Source organism: Varroa destructor, unplaced genomic scaffold (assembly GCF_002443255.2).
Source record: "Varroa destructor unplaced genomic scaffold, Vdes_3.0 BEIS01000004.1, whole genome shotgun sequence".
In the NCBI taxonomy this organism is placed as follows: Eukaryota; Metazoa; Arthropoda; class Arachnida; order Mesostigmata; family Varroidae; genus Varroa; species Varroa destructor.
In genome coordinates, this window is record NW_019211457.1 from 36,747,522 (window position 1) to 36,769,052 (window position 21,531).

Below are 21,531 nucleotides of genomic sequence, written 5' to 3' on the forward strand. Positions count from 1 at the left end.
GGCAAAAGAAACAATTAGTGTTAAGCTGATCGAATTAGGGATTTGGGATTCGTGACGCTATCGGTTCCGTGCAGGATGAGACAGGAAATGTAACGATGCGAACATCAAGCAAAACGAACTATCAAAAATATGCGATATATATATATATATATATGGATTTAATGCTGTTCCGCGAAGGCACCAGCAGAAAGTTGGGATTCGAGTCAATCTGAACTTGGATTCCGCGTCCTCGGTAATAGTACCGACGGTAATAGTACCGTCTTCACGTAATTGCACATTAATCTGAAGCCGGGAATAGATCCACTTTGTCTATTGCTAAAAGCCAACTGTCCGAGACGATGCTCAACGGTAGTATCCGACGTTAGGCCTTTATTTTTCGCACGAGTGAACAATCTATATAGCACAAATGAATAACTTCTGATGAATCATTGTACCGGTTTCATCGAACGATAATCGTAGACGGTATATAATGCAGCTCTGTTGGACTTCGCCTTCTGCTTTCGAACTTAGTCTCGTTCTCGTCGTTGTCTGTGCCGTAGAACATTGAATCAGCTAAAGGTGTAATGGTTTATTTTGTGAGTTGTAGAATTGTCGAAAGTTACTTCCCGGAGGAGAATGATATTACAGTGAATACGATACGTAAGTTCGATACCGAAAACTATCAAATCATTTTATCAAAAGAGCCTGCGAACGTCATACGACGCAACTCTATCGGGTCCTAGATGTTACTCGCAGCTGATTGTCTGCTCTCACTCTGCTGTGCCATTGACGCACAATATGCCCCAAAAGCTAATTTGGGGCTGTCCGGTGTCTTCATTATTATCCACTGACAGAAGCGTAATTTAGCACAGTTTAGTGTGCACTTAAGCGGCGTAGTTGAGTAAATTGTGTGTATTCAAAAGAGTAGAGAAAGGAACGTGTTCCCGATAGCACACGCAGGGTTCGTTCAAATAATATGTAGTTCAATGAAAACGCTTAAGTTTCTAAGCGATTTTAGTTACTCCAATCGACACAATCTTTTAAGAGCACTCGTAAATTGTAGCGCCGGACCAGCAACCAGGACGGCAGCAAACTACAGTAGGTACGTTCGCGGGACCAACAAGTTGAATAGGGTCTGAATAGGGCAACCGATCTGAGAATCAGGCTTTTGTCTTCTATGCGGCAGGTTTTCCAGAACCAGTTATAAATGCTTAACGGATTGTATCAGACGAAAAGCTGCACGTATTATGCAATGTAACCTGCTATAGCATTAGTGAACAACATCTCTGAAAAGTAACACATGGGGGTGAGAGAAGCGACACAAAACAATCTAGAAATTTCACGTTCTATATATATATATTTTGCAATCGCATATATTCTAAAATCCCTCGCCCAACGCACTGTTTGTAAATTTATATAATATGTGTTCAGTTAATATGGAATGTCTGACTTAACACGAATGGACACAAGATATCAAACGTCACGGCAGCATCAGAGAACAATGTGCACTCGAGCATTCCATAATTAATATTCCAGGATGGTTTGGTCCAAAAACCCTGGAACCCTAAATAGGACCTATCGTAGTTTTGTACGTATCATTTGAATTCAGTCTGCCAAAACAGCAGATGCTGGCGTATTTGTCCGCTACAGAGATATTTTGGTTCTACATGGGATACGCTCATAAAATATGCGAAACATACAAAACGTTTTGTAAAGCGTAAATGAATCCGGCAGAAAGTATCATAGAGGAAAGTCTGTTTGTTTGTTTGTGCGAAAATTCCAAGCTTTGTCGATAAAATGTATTTGTTTTGCTCATCTACTTATTTATATCTATATTTAATAACATCTGCACTACGAGAAGTCTAGATTAGCAAGTTTATCCGGCCCAAAGCGACCTCTCAGAGGGTAGCGGTTGATTTGTTGTCAATGGCTAGAGTTATCTTCTGAAAAGATCTGCGAGGAACGCGGAGCCGATTAAGCAAATGCCCTTGTTCCTAAAGGACAAGGTTTGTTTCTTCTTATAGAGCGTAATGCTAAGTTGATTGGTCACAACCGGGGCAGGCATGTTCTATGTTTAAAAACAGCGTCACACAACCATTTACAAACACCAAGGCGGTCATCCATGTCGTTAGTGCTGATAAATCATCATATCCATATTTCTGTAAATAAGGTTACGTGAACGTGTATGCTCACCGTGTGTTGCTCGAAAAGTTATATTTAAGCTACATCATAGAAAAGGCCATTAGATTATAGCTAGGCACTCGGTTTTTTCTACATAATTAGCCTTTTATCTACACACAATTGAGACAAAGTATGTTTAATAGCACGATCGGCGCGCCTACAAGCTCACGCATGCTAATTCTAAATACTACCAAAAAGGTTCTGTTTATCCAATCCAAATCGAGCCCACTAAGTAATCGGAGTGGGCTGTTTTTTGGGTCGTTGAAGCTCTCTTCTGCTAATCACAGCGGAAAAGACGCAGCCGATCGGACATATACTTCCTTAAAGTGATCGCGTTCCGTTCTACCAGAGAATCTAGTTATTTTTATCTAGTTAATTTGTAGTAAAACACGGCGGACATCAAAGTCGTCTATATTATTCGACACGTTAATGCAAACGCATCCCAACGAAAACATACACAGCCATATAAAGAGGCATATAGTTAACAAGACATATTTTCTAGAGTTAGTATATGCTGTTCATATTAGACGAAAATTTCGTATGAAAAAATCTGTTATATTTGTGTTCGATGAATAGCTATGACTGGATGTTATTGTGGAAGAAGCTATTAGGTGTTGTGCCTGTCGGTGTTCGACGTTACCTCTATTGTCTCTATTTAAAATTTGTCTTTTAAAACCAATATTGGTCATCGTATCGATGCTTTGTAGCAAGTCAGACGCGAGGCGAAGCCTGCGATCCACCTAAAAGGGGCAGATCAAAATCAGAACAGGACAACTGTTGATGCAGGGCTGGGTGTACCGCTGACGGATCAAATTAGTTAAATTACGTATAAGACAGACGCGGGACTCATCTTCGAATTATATTCGAAGACTAGCTACAAACGTAAACCGCTAAATCCATGCTTAAAAATAGAGAGACTGCGTCTTCAATAATGATTTGACGCGACTACGAACTTCGAACGAATCCAAGCTTTGACGGGGTATTTCAAATTAGTGTCTTCATTGACAATTCAAATTTTGTGAGTCGACGCTAGAAGATTCGCTCGAAGACTGATATTGTTCAGTTGCAGTGTCCTTGAAAATTTGTGGCGGAAGCGGAACGGTCACTTCAACCGTCGATTTAGCTGTCTTCGATTACTGTCGTTGGTTTTCACTGAACGGAACTCGGTCGTGTTATGGCTAATAGTGATTGTCGCCGAATCTTTTCTTCATTACCGTATGCATCGAAGTATCTCTGCTAACTCACGAATCATGCCACTAATAATCATATAGTAGAATAAAATGCCACTCCTACTGCTCTGACCGATTGCTTAACGTACGATATTCTTCCGACCCCCCCCCCCCCCCCCCCAATACTAAGCTTGCTACGTCCGTTGTCTGACAACTCGTGCATAGGTTATCATCACAAGTACCTGTGGTTCTAAAATTTGAATTTTATAAGAAGATCTTAATAACGTCCAGTCAAGGCTCCAATTTGAGATTTCAGTTTTGCCTGCCATGTTTTCACGGAATTTTTCGAAATGATATGGCCGATTCAAAAACTAGTTACTTTACCTCTCGTGATAAATGTAGGGCTTAACCAGCTGAAGGTTCTGTCCAGTCGTCTTGAGGATTATTATCACTGAATTCCATATTTAGAGGAGACCACCGATGTTCGGATAACGCTAATCCGGATATCGGTAGCCTATTTGCTGGTAACACAGACGGCACACCATTTTGCCTTCGTTCGCGAAAAGAACGTAAAACTTAATAACATACGCTATTCGCTTGAATAGTTCGACATCTGGAGCAAAGTCTGCCGGCTGACCACGGGCAAAGCGTACCCTTTCAAGTTTTCAGCATATAAAAGCTTGTTTTCCCTGCGCTCGGGACGACCGGACATTGCAAGGCAGCGACGGCTCACTGAAGCTTGTGAAAGCCTTATTTTTAGAAAAGAGGGCTGGCACTACGCACAATGAGTTGATTGCGGTCCAGCTTTGTCATTCAGACAAACTCAGAGACTAATGGGCCCATTAGGCTGAACGTTTCTGAGGTTCATTACGTAATCGCGTCGCAGATGAGATTCACTACGTATTGGCAATAAGCTTAATCAAATAATCTTAACGGACTAAGTGTTGACAGTTTAGTCCAGCTTCGTACTGAATTTATAATAATTTGACATGAATTCCAGGCCACATTGTCCTTAGTGTTATCTTAATCTATATCATCCTTTCCAGTGGTCATTTAAGGGCAATGATATAGTCTAGCGGATAGTGGCGTGCTGAATAGGAATATGCTCATTTACAAGGTCTTAGTTTAGCTCTGAATCTGGCTCTTCTGAAATATGTTATTTCCATTAGTCAACTGTAACCATACAGTAAGTTTAAGTCAACGAAATAACACACTGAATAATCTTGAAGGCTGCCAGCTTGTAAACGAGTCTAAAAACGTCTGCAGTTTCAAGCTTTACTAGTTTGGCCATCGAAACATTTTTGTTCAGACAATCTGTGTATACGTATTTGCTAAGGTACAGCTGTTACGGGACGTAAAACCGGCATTATCGTATGCAGTTAAGAAAATGACAAACACTTCGTATACTTTGTACAAAACCTGAACGGCCACCATCTCTATTTAGGCCTGATTCGCTTCTATGATCTTACATATTCCACTTTATCGTTTACACTAGCAGAGCCTGTTACTCTCACTCGCAATATGTTGTCGTAAATGGCTGAACAATACCGCAGTAACAGTAATAACATAACTTTTCTCTTGTTTGTTCCAAAATAAAATGAAAAAAGCATCATCTGTTATTCAAATAAACGTGACGTATTCTACGGGGCGTGCCTATGGTATTTCTGCTATCCCACATTGTCAGCCGGAACGCGGTTCCTCAGGCAGAAGGCAGTAGCATTGCTACGGTCTCTGCTTGTTCCACATCGCCTTCCACACCGTCAAAGTCGCTATCCGATATTGTGATCGTAGAGCAGAAAGTGGTATTCCGTGTGAGGCCTAAAGCAATTTATCGTCGCATTCTATTTGGAAGCAAATATTTACACCAAGCAGTACTTTCATGTATATGTGCCCGATCAGTGGTCCTAGACTTGCTAAATCTATCCTGTTGTTACAGGACAGGCTAGCTTCCTCCGTTTCCTTTTCCGTGCGACTCCGTCTATGCGTGCACTGTACACGGACAAGACTAATCATTCTCTTTCATGAGCCCCTATGTCCTGCCGGCGCCCTGTGGGTCCCTTTGTACTATAACTATCTACTCCATGTTCAGCGTCATCTGCCTTTAACCTGCGGCAAAAAAACTGCAACAACAAATGCGAGGTTGAAACAATTGTCTCTGTCCTCCCCTAGAACCATCACGACAAGCGACTTCAAAACGCCGGCCTTGACCCGTCCCATCCTCTCTAAAACCAGTTAACTCCAGCTAGTCTTAAAACGGCACAACGGAACAAGGCACTCTCTTTTGATGTCCGATGGACTATCAATGATGCCATCAGAAGCAGGGCTACCGGTCTCAGCCACCAGGGAGTGAGGTGACCGTTGCTGCTTCCTACAGAACGTCCAGAAGCCAATCAACATTGTCGTTATCGTGGACTTCTGTACTCTGTCAAATGCTGTTAAAGGGCATCATGTTATGTTGAGGGGCGACCGAAAAGATACAAAGCTGAAAAAATGCCACTTGTAGCCACTTTAGTTAAAGGCCTAGACGAAAAGGCGTAAAAGAGAGGGAGAGAGAGAGAGAGAGAGAGAGAGAGAGAGATCGCGGGGTACAAGATCCGAAAAACGGGAACCATCCAATTTTGAGTAGAGGACGAAGATGGTTCAGACGACAGGAGAAACTGAAGAAAGAAGTGTTCGTTGAAGAGAAACGTAAGAGCAACGATAGGAATAATATGTCGCTGTCCACCAGGAACGGGGAAGAAGATAAACAGTTGAAGTTGTAAGTAGGCTTGAGTTCGATACAGGGATCGAGTTGTTCGTTGTTGTTCTGTTTTTAGCATCTGCTTTTTCTGTCCATGGAGATATTTCGGTTCACTGCACTGCTATTTGTGATGAAACCCTCAATTTTGGTCGTGCTGCACCTGTCGATGGCCTTTTCTCCATACTGAAGTAGTAATGTCTGATGACAAGCGAGCGGGCACCTGTTGTTACGTTCATCGGTCAGCAGCAGCATAGGAGAGGCTGTTCTTGCTTTCCGATCGAAGATTTTTGGAATACAGCTGCGTATTGAACCCATCGACAACTCACTGAAGACAAATTACACGTCTTTGTAGAGTATTTCGCGATTGATCTCCAAAAAAGGCTAGGCAAGGGAACAGATGCATGTGAAATATGCACGAGCAGATTCACGTGAACTCTGACAAGCTCTAGCCTATTGAATGTACTCCATCGATGCTTATTTGTAAAATTTATTTCTACAAAGAATACATATATGCTTCATCAGAGAACACCGTTGTTAATACGTTTATTACGTGCACCGTAACACATCTAGAATAACTGCTTCGATTTCAATACGGTAGATTGTTTGCGATCACTTTTGAGCCTGTTTTAGTTGCCGACAGTCGTTGGGAATAGTTGCGAGAAGCCCTGGCGGCTGAGGGAGACTAAACAAAGACGCCTTCGAGCCACAGGTCAGGGCATGCTATGTCCGTTTTGAGAACGTTTTGTCAATTGTTTTTCCGAGTATAGCATATTCGTTAGAAGATAGTAAAGAAAAGTAACAAAAAATGAATAGGCCAAAGATGACGATGCCTTATCACACGTGAACTACAGATGAAACGGCTAAGAAGTAGCTGTTCTTCTTAGAAGACAGTCACATCGAAAGAATATTGCCATCGTGCTAAAAGCTGGAGTCGGGTATTGACACGTCCTATACGGGTGCGATCCTTTTTGGCTAAAATTATATTGCCGGAGCTTACCTAAAAAATATCCGCTGGCTAGTTCCCGGCAAGGTTGTTTATTCTGCATGCAATGCACTAACAAAGCGTATATACAGGCAAGATAAAACGAAACGGTAGTTTTCAATAGGTTATCACCTCATATACACTGAAAAGGGTTCAACTGAGTCTACTATCTGACAGTATAGCCCAGCTTATATCCTACCGTACAGTGCCTTTTACGCATACCCTTTGCATATATTTTTAAATAATTCAAAAAAGAAGATCATCGCTGTATACAGGAAGTACCTGAAGGAAGTAGCCTGCTCAGCCATTTTATTTCATTAGACTTCCTTTGAAGTTTACGCAGTCAGTCAGTCAGTCAGTCAGTTACTTAAGATCACTGAATGATACCTTAGCAAATCTGTTACTGATCTATGAAAAATACGTAAATATACGTGACTTTTTCATTTTTTTCTTCTAAAACAAAGATAAGAAAATCAGGATTGAATCACTACCACCTAATACTCTAATAAATAGCAGCCTTTGCTTTAGTAGACTGACTTCCATGAGTTGAAAGTGCGGTACGCCCATTGTGGAAGTATGCAGTTGTTAGCTGAATTCTGCGACACCTTTCTTAGACTCGTCTTTCGGATTCATGCTGCATTTGCGCACCATGTTACGCCGCGTCTTATCACCTAGGGAAATAAACGGACAACTTTATCTATCCGTTTTCAAAGCATCTTACCCGGAGCAAACTCGAATCTTTATTATAAAAACCAATACATCCCAAGGGTGTCCTCTATTCGTCGTAGACTACTTATTTTAACGCCATATATTTTTCAATAAATAGTCTATCGAGCATATCCCGACCTAGGCGTAGATAAAGTGATCAGATTTACAACCAATTGCTTGTTATTTGTATCCCTGGATCGTAGGGGTCCTGTTATTCCTGCTTTTGCAGCAGAAGATGGTAGTGGCTGTGGGCGTGACAGTCGTGGCAATACTCTTGTCTTCTGCGGTGAAGAGCAGTTGGTTTATTCGATCATCGTCTAACACTATTGCGTCGTCGACTACGACGCTCGTATATGTTCCCGCTGATTTTCAACGCTACTGTTGTCGAAATCACATTTACGTTTGACAGCATGCACAGAGGCTGGTATCCCCTGTGAGCCTTATGCAGGCATCACGCAAGGGTCCAAAACACGAAGGAACGTTAACTGTCGAAAGCGCAAAATGATCCTGCTTCATCTACCGATACCCATAATAGAACAAAGTGGAATTACTCTATTAAAGCTATGTATACTGATAAATACACTACTATGTCATTGTTAACTAGGAAAGTACCTTTTCTTAATTGGTTTTATAAGATTGCATAAGCAAGATTTGAAATTGAATATAAGTGCGATAACAACGAAACGCTATGTATTCTAGTGGCTAGTCCATATTAAAAGGAGAAGTTGTTGAAGGTATACTGGGGCACGCAGTGGCTTAGAATTGAGGTCAGATGATTTTGAATTGGGTCTGAGAGAAAATCGACAGCATAACGCTAGAAGAAATTTGGAGAACCCCGTGTTGGAGTTTCACTAAGGAGCTGGAAAAAGATTACTGGGAAAAATTAATTAATGACTTGGAAGGAGATTAGGTGCGGATAAGAGGAACATCGGCCAACCTTAACCCTGGTAGACTCTAACCATCAAGAAATAAAAGCCTCATTTTATCCAGTGGACGAAACCGTTTGTGTTAAGGAGGATTCGGAGGAACCTTATCTTGATCAGCCAATGAGCAACCCAAATACCGATTTCATATCCATAGCTGAGCGTCGATTCCACGATAGTTAGGTAGAAAGAGATATTCCGTAACTAGAGAGACAATTTGCTTCTACCCTAGCATACGAGTGCTATATATTGTCTGTATTAACAGTAGAATTTCTGCAAAGTTCGGCTAGATCCTCATTAGCTGGATAGACAATGGCCTATATTTGATCTGAAGCGTCACTCGCATCTGTGTCGAGAGATGTCCGTTATTCAAGTCTTCGTTACGGAGAAGTCAGTGGCCGTAGAAAAAGTATGTTTCGACAGCAAGCACGCCAGGCCGAAAGGAGCCAGCGTGGGACGTCACCTCCGCCAATAGTGAAAGAACGGCGTTTGCGATTGTCAACTTCGGTCGTTTAACTCAGGAGCTTTTAGTTAAACTCGATACCATTATAACCGATTAGAGGTTAAGGACAATTTAATAAAGGTACTTCTTGAACTTTGTTTTTTTTCAAATAATGGTCAAAAAGCAGATCAAAAGCTTGTCGCCTTTTGCGTCGAAAGACTAATGAAAATCGGTTTTTGAAAGAAACTTACGCTCGCTCGGGCACAGCGTTATTGAACAGAAGAGACAGCATCGACAGTTGGAGAAAATACTTATTTGTTTTCTTGACAAACGGTGGCCTATTCTATTGGCTCTTTGGCTGTTGATCTTAACAACAATGTTGCCATAATCTAGCCTTGACTCATTGCTGTTACTCGGTAGGTAGACTTAGGTAAGTACGCTTTGAAAAAGCGTGTGTAGTGTAACTCTTTGAAAAACAAACGCCGTCCAGAACGATTTGAATGCGCATTGGGGACAGTAAAGATTACTCGCTAAAAGTGACTAATCGAGCTGATGGAGGTACGTTGATGTCTTTTTTGAGTAAACCAAGAACGAAATGCTATTTATTGAAAGTGAGAAAATATTCAATAAATTGCATTTTATTGAGAGAAACGTTACAAAAGACTATAAAAGCTTTGCTTGTAGAACAAAATTATCTACAATACAATACAATGTAGATATAGATTTAAATTGGTTTGTAATTAGTTTCAACATTGTTATGTAACATGCCCTTCAAAATGCTTTGTCAGGTATAAGACTTAGGTAGGTGCGTCTGTCCGCCACCGTAATGCAGAAACGTTTGTATTGCGTTCATTTGGTAAATCATGAATGAATTTCTATAAGAGTATTAGATTATCACTGATTTTTGAGTAGAATTGGGACGGATATGGTTATTTAGAGAGAGAGAGAGAGAGGAGAGAGAGAGAGAGCGAGAGAGAGAGAGAGAGAGAGATTTGATGGAAATTAACGGGAAATAGTGCCGTTCACAAAATCGGAGTGTGCCCGTAATCGCTTACTGGTACGATATTTGCGTACTAAACCTACGGACATGCAAAATGGTCTGGATTGTAAACCGGGAGTAGACCGGCTGGGAACAACATTTTGAAACAATACTGAGCGGGACGCAAAATTATAGCTTGAAGCGGTATATGCTTAACTGCACTTATCGCTGCTTAAGGATTGGAATCAGATATATAAATTGATTACATTTACGGAACGTTTAGCAGTATTATGAGTGTAAAAAGCGAAAAAATTTCCGCCGTAGTATACTAGGCGGTACAGCCAAACGCTTTCTGTCATGTTTGCGTAAGCGTCCTCCTGTGAAACGTTAAGGTCGCTAGAACTAGTATCGCTGGTGCCACTGGAAAAGTTCTTTTGCCTATCGGTTTCATGTATTCTTTTCTAGATTTCAGTCTGGACGTCAAACGCGAATTATATATATTTAAAGTCAGTAAGGTATACTTTTCAATTATCACTGCTATTGTAGCTTGTTTTATCTGCCTTCTGTAGGCTTCGATTTTGCTATCGTGAGCGTAAACGGAGAGCAGATAAACCGCTTTCTAATCAGGGTTTTGTATTCAAGACCAGCCAGATGAAATTAAGGCTCATTATTCCCAACAATGCATTCAGAGAGTGCGAAGGACGTGATCTATCTATTGTTCGTACGACGGTTCTATAAAAACAAAAAAAAAAAAAAGCCCAATTCCTCGCAGTGTCTTTACTGTTTCGTGTAACAACAGTTCGATACGCTAAAGATATTCACAAGTTCACTTTTGAAATGAGATAGGTATTAAAAAACATCATAGCGCACGTACGTACAAATGTGATAGGTTTGTTTTGTCAAATACACCGAATAGTAAATAAAGACCTGCAAATATGCAATGAAAGAATTTTTCCTTAACAAATCTTTAGGAAATGTAATAACGCGCACGCGCGCATACAGCTGCGATGAAGAACACGGCCCAGCGATATGTTAAGTTAGACGTGGTATGTCCGTGACACTGTCAACGTAAAGTAGATCCTTCAGGAGGTCAACAACTAAGATTGCCAAATGGGCCCGGCTGTAATATTAACTGCTGCTGAACTAAAGGGCGCAAATCTAGACTTATTTAATTAAATATAAATTTTACTTGGTAGGTGTTTCCACTGTTCTGCTCTGACTATATAATGCGGGCTCGTATTCTACCAAACGTGACCTGTTGCGAAATGCACTTTTTAAGTCCTCGAAAATCGCTCGTAAAGCGTATCATAGTTGATTACCTATTTAGATTGGCGCGGCCACGCTCAGATACCTCTAAACTCATGAAGCAAGCGGAGACCTTACACTTCCCGCCAATGCCTCACACGCTAAATTTCTATAGCAATTGAAACGGCCGATTACGAGCGTCTTAGCGTATTAAGTAGAACAGAGGGCGTAAGCATCACTTCATATCATTTCGCTATGCTCATAGTTCGGTCGTCATCTTCCAAGTCCTATCCTTGACGTACTGCTATTTCCATTCCGCATTGATTTGCATTGCCAAAGGTAACGACGTTTAGCAATGGTAAAACGAGCGAATTGCCGCTTTATTCTACAGAGCTTCACAAGCCAGTTTCATAAAATACCTCAATCCAAGATGAGCCGACTACCTGCTTAGTTCAAAGGGTTTTTGCAGGCACTTTTGTTGCTCTAATAAGCAGGATAGGACAATGATAAGGTTTTGCGTATCAATAATCGTGTATTCGTGTGTAGATAAACAAAACACACGTTTCATTAGTAGGGTACTACTCGAAAATATAAACACATGTGCATGATATGATTATGTGAAAGCCGATAATTTGTTACGTTGCCTCATCTAAGTATCAACCAGTCAGATATTGATCGATCAATGCATGTCTATATTTTTTAATGTTAAAACTAAAATAGAATTGGTCATGTAACAATTGAGTCGATCGTTAGTGGTTAGCGTTTTATGCGTTTCTATCAACGATATCTAGCTGAATGTTACTAAATTGATGTTTTTGTATGAACAAAGACCCAAAGGTACACTGAAGTCTTCTGTGGCTATTACATAGAATAATTAGATTTAGGTAAATTATAGGGTCATCACCCTATTTCGATGTGTTTACTGCAACGACAGGCGTGTGACAAACTCAGGCACTGATCAATTTCAATAATTACTTTATTCGTTTAGCGGCCGTTTGTACTATATGCCTTAATCTTGAACCCTTCGTTTTTCTGTTTGCAGAATAGACTTGTTACTGCTGAGTGCTGGCCGCTAGTTTTCAATGAAGAATGTAGAGTCTACATCCGACTACAGGGCCAGCAACAGCAGCAGCAGCAGAAGCACATGCCGCAACGACAGCATTAGCTGTACTGCGCAGCGCAGGACCGCTTGAGGTTAGTGTTGTCTACAGTCAAATATATATATATAATCAAGAATTGTCTGAGGTATCAAAAGGTAGAATAACTGTTAATGCTACATGTGGCCTTTTTTGTTGCCCTACTCAGTTGATTCGATAGTAAAATGGGCCACGCCACCTGCCGCTCTGCTAATCGAAATCACACGGATTTCCTTCGAGGGTAAAGGGGTCAAGCCATCGTTTGACTGCGTTTTCCTTGATCAAGGCCGAGTGTGTGAGGAAGTGTGTGTGCTATCGAATGCCACAACACACGTTCATAAAATGCCCCTGGAAATTGGAGGGTGTGGCGGCATTGATAGGTTATTTTTCGGGCAATAAGGACTATTACCGGCGAGCATGAGCCTCAGTTCTGAATCGGCCAGGTATTTTAGGGCACAAATTGTCTCTAGGGTACATCATATGCTCCGTTTGTGCTAGACTTAGATCTTGAAAAACTAATTTCTTGCTTTTTTCATCCTATAAGTCTTCGTCAGAACTGTATAATACGTGCTTTAAAGGCTCTCATGTAGGATATAGCGGGTAGGAAGCGCATTGTGTACTCCCCAGTTTTTGTTTGAATGCGTCCGTGGTTAGAGCAACTCGTTACTCCGTAGAAGATCCTGACGCGGGGTTACCTTCTTCGTGGTTTTCAACCTTTCAAGGTTCGTTCTTAAAATGATAGCAGCAGTGAAGGACTGCCGTTTCGCAGAAGGTCTTCTTGCCCACACTTTTTTTCGCCAATTTCCGAGACGTTGGACGCTCTCGTTATCGACAAACGCGAACTAATTCACAGAGCGAGGATTTCCAGCAGGAACTTCCAAACCGATTATTCTATGACGACACTCTACTTACCTATAATCATAGATAATTAATAGCTTGATGTAGTTACTTGTTAAATTTTGTCTGATAATAGTGCGTAGTATAAGTTCAACATTTCCGATGCGCGCAAAGTTCGGATAAACTTTGTCAAGTTCTTGTTGTAGTAGGTTTTCCGCTTATCCGCTGCGTTAAACTCATCATATATACACGTTCTTGTTTGCCAAAATCGAGTCGCTATGTTATTGTCAGTTCCCAGGCGACTTCGGAAAGCTATAAGGATCATTCTTATAATGCAATGCAGACAACACCCAATAGATCTTACGTACACGACGTTCATACGAATGATGCAAAAAGTCATTTGTGATAATTTTAAATTACTAGATACGTGTAAAAAGTATCAAAGAAGGGACACTTTCAAGCTGAGTAGTTTAGGTTTCAAATTGAAGCTGTCATCGTGGTCAACGGTGGCTATATTGAGCAAATATGACCGTTAGGAATAACAATTTTAACACACGTAAAAAATGTTTTTCAAGTATCTGTATTTATTTTGGTAGAGAAAAATGATGACTTTAATAGGACCACCGTGTTATAAATATGCATGCAATTGCGACAAGGTACATTATGTGGCTCATAAGTAGATACAGTAACTTCCTATCTTCAGAGCTCTACGCGTTATGCTAGCTGTCTCGTTTTATTTGCTTACTTATGTTACTTATCGTTCAACTTGCATAGGAACAAAGTAGAAACCTATCGAGTTTATTTCTTACACAGTACATATACTACATTAAACGAACTGGACTAGGGACAGAAAACCTCCGAAGGTCCCTCGGAACGATACCGAATAACGTTGGTGACAAGTGGTACGTTTCTTATTCTGTTGTTGTTTTAAATGCCGTAGTGGACGCGGCATCTTATAGTCTCGAATTTTCTTAACTCACTGAACCGCTAAGAGAGTGAGCGAGAATACCCTGCGTTGTTGTTGGTGTACAACCACACCTGTACGAATGACCTATGCATACATGTACATACGTAGGGTATCTATATGTATATATATATATATATATATACATGTACATGTTACACTATATGCACGTACATAGGGTATATATGTATAGCGTGTGCAAGCTAGGGTGCCCATTATTGTCTGCTACCCGAAAGAGTTTGCGCGTGCTCAACAAAGCTGTTTTTCAGCCGTCGCTTGGTCGCGGTCATATGGCTTAACCGGCTTGCAATAGACGCTTGAGAGGTGGGTACTGCCACGAATCTGGATCTCCTATTCGAAGAGATACGTCAGGTACCCAATATATCAAGATCAGTCTACTGGGTCTGCTAGTGGTTCGCTTTCCTTTGCGTTCTTCGTTATTTATCTGTACGAGTTTTACCTGAAACAGAAAGATGGCGATTCTCATAGTGGCGTCAGAAGCGACATGCAGTTAGTCCTTAGAAAAGCCGATGAGTAGTTACGGTAAAAACATGGTTTGCCGAGGGACCATTTATGGCTAGCTTTAACAGTCGTATTTTGTTATGTCATCTTCTGACGAGTTGGCGGGCTTTTCAAACGTCTTCCCCCTATATTCAAAATCATCCATCCTTGCATACTTTTATATTTTTGACATCAACGCGTTAGTTGCAGCTGGTCCACGACGGGTCAGTCAGCCCGACAGAATTTCACGGGTTGCCACACGGCAAGTTCGCATATCTTCGAAGGTGAGCGACATCAAACTGTCTGGAGTCCGTAAGCAACGACCCCTTAAAGTGAAGAACTAACTAACAGTACAGGTTAACTCAATACTATATTTATTGTTATTGTCAAAAATCTATGTCTAGCTGCATAAATGTCCAGTGGCCGTCGGCATCGTTCGTCAAGATGTCCATTTTATATTTCACACATATTTAATATAGTCACAATGATTCCGAGTATGTACAATTGATATTGCATATGTATGGCACCATCTACTTTATTCATTTGAAGTGCTAGAATAGCTAGGAATAAATAATTTTCCTTGAATGTATTTTTTTCCATTGGCTAAGCCTCATCTTGTAGGTACAGATTGTCTATGAAATTTGTCTGATCGGGATTTTCGTGTGTACTACATCCACAATTCCGCAAACATGGGGTGCCTTCTTCGATAAAACATACCGCTACAAGAATTGCATGTCATAGAAAGCAAGCTATAAACAACTCCATACCTCCGACTATGCTACTCTTTCTCTTGTTCGCCGTTTGACCTTAAGTAACAAGCTTAATTTCGAAAGCCGCTCAACATTGAACTGATAAGGGCCCCCTGATAGTGAAATAGGGACCCTTAACACCGTAACAGGTTTATAGGCCCGTCTAACTAATGCTAGAGACCACATCTTGCAATCTCCATCTTCTGTATTTGGGGCTAAGCGGCAAAATGATGAGCAGCTATTCCAACCATCATCAAACCTTGGCAGTGTTACATTGAATGGCTGGCCTTAAAATGTATTGTATGCAAGGCCCTAAAAGAAGGGCTGAAGGAAGGCTGAAAAGAAGGAAGAAAAGATTTGAATAAAATTATTTGCTTGACAAATTAGATGGCGCACCAACAAGGCCGATACGGGAGAACTAAAACGTAGTACGTGAGACAATTATGAAGCATAACGTGTTTCGACTATCTATTTGAGTGGATAAAATACTTAGCTCGACAACATAAATCCGAGAAGCGAGAAAAATTTCTGCGTATCCTCAAAGAAGCTTGCACGTCATTCGTTCAGCAGGCATCGCGATCATGAATATATAATATCTCAACTACCTATCCAGGCATGCTCGCTTCTAAGTGGGTGGAGCTTGGCCAGCCAATGTTTACGGCAAACCTGTGGCAGTGAAGTCATCTGAAATTCATCAAAGTAACAGAGCTGAGAGGTTTTGGGAAAGTTAGAAAACCTCATAATATCTCTTACAGTTGTATTGCTCGCTGGGATAAAATCGTTACAAATTGCTACCGTCAAACATTTCTACCTAATCAATTGCTTATTCACTATTCTGTAGATACAAAATAAGGCAATCGTATAGATTTAAAAAAAAAATACCCTAAATAATTTTCGATTCCTTTACCACAACGGTTCTCAACAGCGTTGAATAATACAACAGTAGATTACAACCCCCCGAATTTTGTTCGATCTCTACAAGTAGCCATAGCGAATGCTTTTGCTCTAGGGGAATAATGTTAATTTAGTTAGCATCTGATAAAAATGAGCGCGCCAAGTTTTCATAGTTTCTAAAACGCTAGGGTTTCTCAGAAGGAAAATATCAATGAATATTTCTGTTCTCATTGAGGGCTGATTCCACATGAGCGGGCCCTTCGATATTACTCGCTTGGAGCAGCTGATATATTTATTATAAATTAGATTCTAATTTACACAGTTTAATAAGTATATACAGTATATGGTATATAATTACGACGAGTATACCATCTACTAAATAAAAGCTCACATTTTTAATGACAGTCATTCCTTTTCTGTCTGTGTTTGACGAAAACACCAACGTTATGAACAGCTAATTAAGCCCAGAGTTTTAGACTTCTAGAAGCAACAGGCTTCTTTTTGGACTAAGAATGACGGGTAAACGCGTGCCCACAAGGACAATTAGCTCGTTGGACCGCGCCCCAATTTCAGGACCGTGTCTTGTATAAATTAAGCTATCGAAAAATCATTAGCCGTTTATTTAGTTATGTAAAGGCACAAATAAGGCTGCCTAGGCCTATAGAAGCTCTGCTGTTTAGGGTCAAGATGCGGTCAAGAAGAAACAGCCCAAAGAGAGTTTTATCGCTTTTGTCCTCGAACTGTTTTTTCGTAATAGTCGACCAATTACGTAAGAAGATGATGATGCATCGTTAAGCAGAACTGACAGGCGAGTAACCACGAAAAGCAAAGAAGAGCTTGATATTTGCATGAAATTGACACGAAAAGGTTTGTTTGATTGTGCTGTCCTCCGGGCAATTCTACCGGAACGTTTCGACCGGTTCCAAAGAGGCTCATCATGGATGATAAATAGATCACGCATAACTGGTATGTGCAAATATTTCTTCTTAATCTATGGCGAAGGCCAGACTGGTGCCAAAAAAGAGACGCTATGTGTTTAATAGGACTGAGAAGATCATGAGCTGCTTCCGCATGGCAAAAGGTTCGGTTGGACATATATCGTCGACAACTAACAGGCCATTGAAGAAGTTACCGATCGGGCCTAGAGTACAGAAGTGACATTGTTTTTCACCGTAAAAATGCTGTATCATTATTTACCCAGGGAAAACTGAGAGTGCCTGGACGGGGAATTTCATTGCATCCGTCGTATAGGCCAGACCTTGTACCATCAGAAAATCATCTGTCTCAGTCTCTATGGAAATTTCTTGGGTGGCATTAATTCAGTTCGAATGGAGATATGCGATATTTAACATTATTTTAGTATCTACAAAAATTTTCATTTCAATTTTGGCCTCAAAAGAAGACAACACTTTTTCGCTGACTCAATATATACAAGGATTTTTCTATATATATATATATATATATATATACTTAAATATGTACCGTCAGAGATTATTGATATGGATGTGTTCGTAAACTGCCGGTACAAGATGACCCTCGTACTCCAACTGGCGACTAGCTATCTACGAGCTCGCACTTCGTACGCGATGTCCAAGAGGACATACCTATGTCAAGACATGTGCGCTTACAAAGATATATATCATCATAAAAAGATCTTCCAGAGGTAGATACTGATATGATGGGGCTTGTCGAAACTTGCAGCTTCGTTTCCGCCTATAAAGGGTAGGCTAGAAATGGTCGCCGATAGCAGTGGGTAGACACAGTTACTTATGGTGATGGTGTCTAGATAGTACTATATGTATGTGCGGCACCTTCATAACTCAGTTGTACTTTCAGAAAGGAACACGCGGTATAGATAACTTCACATCATGCAAGAACTGTTCATGTAACGTATCGTACTTGCCCGCTAGCAGGCGTGATAAGGGCTGAGGCATATAGCATTTGTTGGCATCTTTCGCTTTGTTGCTACTTGTTGCCCACTATTGCTACTTGCATCGCTTATCATTAGTGAACGCATAGAGAGCGGAGCTGACCGAAGAATAAGCCGTGGTCTTAAGCAGATCCCACACGATTTTTTCCGCAGACACTTTGCTTCAGCTCGAGGTGTCGACTACTCCAGCTTTAGAGTTGGTGCCAACTTTTGCAAGGCTTATTATCCCTATTATATTCGATTAGTTCGCCACACAAAGAAGCGTTATCGCCATTACGCGTCGCATAGAAACAGTATAATAGCTTTACCGCATTCCGCTAGTATACAATTAGATATGCTTGAAGGAGTTTTACTTTTTATCTGAAACACACTTTGACGGAAGCGCTCGCCTTTGGGTTATACGTTTCTAGACTTGGAATATAATTATCTTGTCTAGCCGTTGATAAAAAAAAATATCCGTGGCAAGAATAAATTCTCAATATCATGCTTTCTCGTAAACACAATGGGGGGCTGTTATTTTACATTTTGTTACGTGTCTTATCGTGAATTATATACAACATCGCATTTAGGTGTCGCTAAGAAATGATAATCTTTAAAATATTACCACTTCTTTAAATACTATTCAGTGCTATCACAAAAGAGTCTTTGGTCTATTTCGTATGTGCTGATTTCATACAACCATCACGTGGCAAAAAGTTTGGCTCTCATAAAACCAGTAAACAAGCATCAAGGAGCTTGATGCTTAACAAAGACCGAGGATAAGTTCATAAATAATAAAAAGCAAAATGTTATTTTAGGGCCAAACTTACTGATCAACATTTTATTTGAAATTATCTTGATAGTGACCAGCATTTTTATTCCATCAACGAGTTTTGAGTGAATTAATCTATTTATTCAATTGGAGGCATTGATTTATTGAATTTCGATTCAGCCGGCAGACGTTTCGCATTAGTAATAAGCCAGAATTCTAGGTTCGGGAACACTTGAGAAACTGCGTCATTTTAAAAGGACCTGCACCGTTTTAAAATGGATGACGCTCCGATACTCTTGCTACTACTTTTTTATTTATCGAATGGCGCGAATCGGAGCACAGCTTACGCGGAGGTGACCGAGTCAGAATAAGAGTCAGCTGAACGAGCTAAATGAGTTTGGATCTTCCCCAAAGACCACTTTTGTCCAATAATAACAAATGCCACCCCAATGACTTCGGCCGTGGGGCTGAATCTTATTGAAGAAAGTAGCCGGTGTCGAAATAGAACGAAGAAGTACTACACGCTAAGCTACCGGCAGCTAGGATGTTTGAGGAACGACCTCTTAGCCTTTGACTTTTTAACACGAAGAGGCAGGTGCACGCAAGCTATGCGGGCAGGAATCGAGATTGAAGCGGAAGTTACTCAAGTTAAATTCGATTTACGAGCGTCATTTCTACCCGTACCCATCTTTGCTTCTGCGGCTAGTGCCACTTTTAGAGATTGCTATTACAGAATAGCCAGGATTCGGTACACCGTATCTTGAGAAGATATACGTTTACAGTAGTATGTATGGGTCCATAAGGATGTAACAACATAGCCTTTAACTTCATTTGAGTCGCATAGTCTATTACGAACCGTCAAGTCGGAATCATTGACAAATAACAACTCAGACCATTTTCACAAGTAACCGCTGTTGACGTACGGTAACTTTGAGCTGTCCAAGCGTGTAAGAGATTCGTCTTCAAGTGTCAGTCTAATTTACGTCGTCTGAAAAATCGGAAATTACAGTTAAGGTGCAGGAATTAAAGAAGGTGAAGAGTCTTTTATTTCCTCGATGTTTTGTCTGCTGTTTTTGCTCATTGTACCGTCTCACCTGTTGTTGTTTATATAACCGCATGTAAATCACAGCTTCGTTTAGAAAATCGTCAAAACAATGGGTCCTCGTTGAGCTTTGACGTTTTGTTCGTCTTGCATATAGATTATACATAGACCCGTAAAAGAAATGAGGTTGGCAGCCTTTAAACGAATGCATATCGGGGGTTTTGGTATTGCGTCTGGTACTGCATCTCAATTTCACTTGAAGGCTAGTCTTTTTCGTTTCCAGTGAACCTTCATGTATGGCAAGCTCATGCAGATATTAAAGTTGCTTGTTAGTCAAAGGCAATAATTGGGCTCGACGGAACAAAGGTGACCTCTTACGACCCGAATTCGTTGTGGCTTGAGTTGATTTGAATAAAGAGAACTTTCTACTATGGGCTTTAATTCTATTCAAAACAGATAGAGCTGAACGCCGTTCGCACAGAAAGAAAATCGTTCTTCCTTAACTTAACAGTTATCAAATAAATTTTCCACTAGAAAACTTCGAACGTAATAAAATTTAGTTAACGAGCGAGCAACGCCTTTCTTACTTGAGATAAAGTGACGTTGATAGCGGCAGCCTCTCAAACTGTTAACACTGCACTACCAAAAGGCTATGGTAATAAAACGAGAGGGGTACCAGGTAGTATCATAAGGCATACCGCACTTGAAGTACCACTAATAGCAAAAATCTTAAGACCCGTCGCTGCCATTTGCTGTTGCTGCCGCTGGTCTATGCTCTAGTTAGCCAGTAGACCGCTAAAGCCCTGAACAACAATGATGAAGGGAGGCCTTGCGTATGCGCATGAAATTACGTCACTCTTAGGTGGTTAACCTATTAAATATATTGCTTTATATAAAAAGGAAAATTCTTTGTTTTCTTACCGCTCAAGTTCAGCGAGATCAGCAAAAGGTACACGTGCGATACATTGTTGCTCTATATTAAAAATCCTTTAAAATTGTCCCGAGGTTCTTATGCCTACATTTCAGCGAAGTTACTAATGTAAATATCAATCTGATTTTTCTTGAGTTTTAGTTGACATGTGTTCTAGTTAAGCTCCTAAGTTTGTGCTAAACATCGTAATTATGCACATCTTTTATATACTCGCGAATGACTTTTATACAAGCGTCTCAATGGTCTATAATGTGAGTGGTAAAGAAACTTCCGTCCATTATCTTTATTCTATTCGGATCGCAACAACTTCGACGGGCCACTGGCCTAGAAAAGGCAACCTGAGACTTTTAAGCCTAGTCAATGATTGGGCTGTTTACAAATGTACACAACTTGCGTGTGTGTGGAAGAGCTAAGTTACGATTTCTGTAACTAATAAGTTAAAGAACAT

The 21,531-nt window shown here is 40.6% G+C and overlaps 1 protein-coding gene across 3 annotated transcripts in view; it reads left to right on the forward strand.

Annotated features, from left to right (window-relative positions):
* The window catches only part of LOC111249117 (uncharacterized), an 82,278-nt gene that overhangs the window by 3,845 nt on the left and 56,902 nt on the right, over positions 1–21,531 (forward strand). For all 3 annotated transcript variants that reach the window (XM_086986499.1, XM_086986500.1, XM_086986501.1), the window contains exon 2: positions 12,391–12,542. The gene's annotated coding sequence lies outside the window, so the exon portion shown is untranslated. The remainder of the gene's footprint in view (positions 1–12,390; positions 12,543–21,531) is intronic.